Source organism: Corylus avellana, chromosome ca10 (assembly GCF_901000735.1).
Source record: "Corylus avellana chromosome ca10, CavTom2PMs-1.0".
Lineage (NCBI taxonomy): Eukaryota > Viridiplantae > Streptophyta > Magnoliopsida > Fagales > Betulaceae > Corylus > Corylus avellana.
In genome coordinates this window covers 15957605-15961235 of record NC_081550.1, presented here as the reverse complement: position 1 = coordinate 15961235, position 3631 = coordinate 15957605, and positions in this window count along the sequence as shown.

The following is a 3631-nucleotide window of genomic DNA, read 5'->3' as shown; positions in this document are numbered from 1 at the left end:
AAAAAAAAAAAACCTTAAATTTTTGGCGTAGTTCAACAATCCCCATATTGGCCAAAGAGGGTGGCTGCGTAACGCTCCGAATTTTATTTCCTAAATTAATAAATTTTAGATTGATGGTATTGTAGGGATAGAGGTTAGTTGGATTTCTTTTTTTAATCAGCACCAAAAAAAGAAAAAAAGAGCTGGCTTTGATGAAAGTTTAGACTTTAATAAGTGAGGTAATGAAGCTATGCTTTTGGGTGATCAGGCGAGGCCTTCAATTTGACACACAAGGAAAATAAAACAAATTGTCTAAGAAAAAAAAAAAAAAAAAAAAAAGGACAAATCCTCATTAAACATTAATTTGACCGTGGGACATTTCTTTTTCTTTTTCTTTTTCTTTTTCTTTTTGGGAAAGTCAGTGTATGTCTTGAAATTACTACTCAATTCATAATGTCCTTAAAACTTTCAATTACGATAATATTTCTCCAAATTATCAAAAATTGTCAATGTCTCCCCTAATAATAAAAATATCCTTAATAAAATAAAAATTAAAAATATATATATATAACTAAAAATAAAAAATAAAAAAAATAAAAAGGAGTGTAATTTGTTTTTTTTTTAAAAAAAAAAAAAATCTTTTTGTATATTTTTTTAAAAAAATTTATAAGGGTATTTTTGTTTTATTGACAAAAATTTAAGGTCATTTTTGTCTTTTTTCTAGCTTAGAGCGAGACATTGTCAATTTTTTAATAATTTGAGTGAGACATTATCAATTGATTGATAGTTTGAGAGGAGTATATAAACTTTTCATATTTTTTTTCTTTGGGTGACAATAATAAGATGGTGATAAGAATCATGCATCAGGAAATGAGAAGAATTAAAATTTATATCACGGTATAGTAGAACTACTGAAATCCATTTTGCTCACAATTAAAATTTAAGAATCAAAGCTTCATTTCTTTTTTTCGTCTGTTTACTTAATTTACAGAAGAAGAAAAAAAAATTAGAGAAATTTTCTCAAATTTTTGAAAATAACACGCACATGGCCCGTGGGAGCTTTTATTTTTTTATTTTTTTTATTATTTTCTAATTGAATAAGGAAAATGGTTATAGAGGAGGATCTTTCCCATTTCTGATCCGAATGGAAGAGAGAATGGGAGATCATGTGGGAATGCTTTCAAAAATAAGATTGGAAGCAGCCCATTAAGCTAAAGCATGTGCCCTAAAATTGACACATCGAGGCACTTTCAAAGCATTCCAACTTTGAAAGGAAGAAATAGCTAAACAAATATCAGAAATACAGTTTGCAAAAGACTAAGAAGAAAAAGAGCAGGGCTATTAATAGATAAAATAACAAGGAGAGCATCCCCTTCCACCGAGATAGAACTCAATCCCAAAGAAGCAGCCAAACGAACTACCAAAAGGGCTACATGAACTTCACATTTCAAAACATCTGTGGAACCAAGTTTCTAAGTAGCAACTAGAAAAATGAAACCATTTTCATCACTGATTACCGTTGCAGCAACTACAAAAGAACCTCTTACCGCAACATCAAAATTCCCTTTTATCCAACCTGCTACCGGAGGCGTCCAAACGGAAGGAAAAGCAAGATCCCTCCAAGCATTATTATGATGATTGAAAGTATTGGAGATGAGAAGAATCGCTGAACTCGGAGAAGGCTGAGTACCTTCGTGAATCAACAGATTCCTAGCTCTCCAAATAAAATCCATAGTGTTGGGTCAAATTTCGGCTTATCTTGGGCCCAGTTCTAATTTATCGGCCCATTCCCCATACTCGGTCATTTATTTACTGTTCAAAACGAACTCATGTTCGGCATGGCAGCTTTATATTTAGTTGTATTGTTGACACTCGGCCACCATGCTCGGCTAACCGAGCCTGAGGCAGGTACCGAGTATTATTCTCAAAAATATTAGAATGTTAGAAATAAATATCTTGTTTTAGTATACTGTCAACACGTGGGCACTCGGTGAGTCCACAGTGTTAGATGAACAGGAACAATTCGATGCCTATAAAAGGGGGGTCCCCTCTCATTATTTCGGTAACTTCTTTTCACCCTCTGAAGCTGAATACTTTGCTCATCTTTTCTTTGATCTATAATCTTCAAGTTCATTTTTCCCCTAAACACTGTGACTAACTTAGGCATCGGAGCTTCCTCTGGCCGGACAACGCCGACAGCTTTGATCCCCTTTTTCTTATCTCTTATTCTCAGCTCAACGTTCGGTTATCAAATATTGTGCTGATCCTTTTCCACGTCATCATTCGGAAAACTGCTTCAACAGTTTGGCGCCATCTGTGGGAAACGATATTTTATCGGTTCTTACTAATCTCATATATTCCGACATGGTGAACACACCTCCGCACTCTGGCACATCTCCTCATATCATCCCAAACATCCAAACAGATATACCCGGAACCTCACATGATCCAAATCCCCAAACAGCTGTCATGGTGAATTTTATGAAACAAATAGCCGAGTCTGTTGAGGCTATGAGGAAGCAGAATGAAGAGATCGTCTCTAGGCTACCTCCTAGAGAAGACTCGGCACAGAAGAGAAGACGAGAAGAGTCTCACAGGAATCCACCACCATCAGCTCGACATCAGTCAATCCAACCAGACACTGGAAGCTCAATACAAGGCAATTCTCATACTGTTCGGGCTAAAGCAAACACTAGTCGACAAGAGCTTGCCAAACATTCACAATCGGGTGGCAGGTCACTCCATGGCGAGTCCAGCCATGCCAAAACCCACCATGGTAACTCTCAGTGTAGCCATTCCCGTCATGTTCAGTCGTATCTTGATAAACCTGCAGAGACTACTGTACACAAAGATGTTAAAGATCTCCAGCAGAAGTTCGAAAAGATGGCTTTCTTAATTGAGAATGGGGAAAATTGGTCTGCTACTGAAGATCTAATGCAATACACCAACTTACCTTTCACCGATCGAGTAATGAGATTCCCCATGCCTGGTAATTTTAAGGTTCCTCGAGTTGGCGAATATGATGGAAGTGGAGATCCTTCCGACCATATGGAGAGTTTCCGAGCTCATATCATCCTTCATGAAACTCCTGATGAAATTGCTTGTCGAGCCTTCCCTTTAACTTTAAAGAGAGTCGCAAAGGAATGGTTCGGAAGTTTGAGCCCTAAATTGGTTGACGGCTTTGATTATCTTGGGCAACAGTTCCTGGGTCAGTTTCTTGCCACTAGAAGAAGGAAGAAGAACCCGGCATATCTATTGTCTCTCATGCAGGGAAAAGACGAATCCTTGAAAGAATATTTGTCGCGATTTAATCGGGAGAAGCTGACAGTAGAGAGTATTGACGAGCAAACCATTCTCTCAGCATTGATGCATGGTATACAAACCGAAGGGCCTCTGATGGCCGAGTTGTCAAAAAGGCCAAAAACAGGAACTTTGCGACAGTTCAACAACAAGGCCGAGGAATTCATCAACCAAGAAGAAACTATCTCGGCATTGCTGAAATCTAAAGCTGCCGAGAGTAAGTTTGCTGCTGATCCGGTTATGACAAAACCGAGAGTCATAATCGAGAAGAAGAAAAAAGACGGTCAAAATCCTAACATTCAGGATAAGAAGGCCAGTCTTTTGCCTCATCCCAACCAGCATCAACAATATG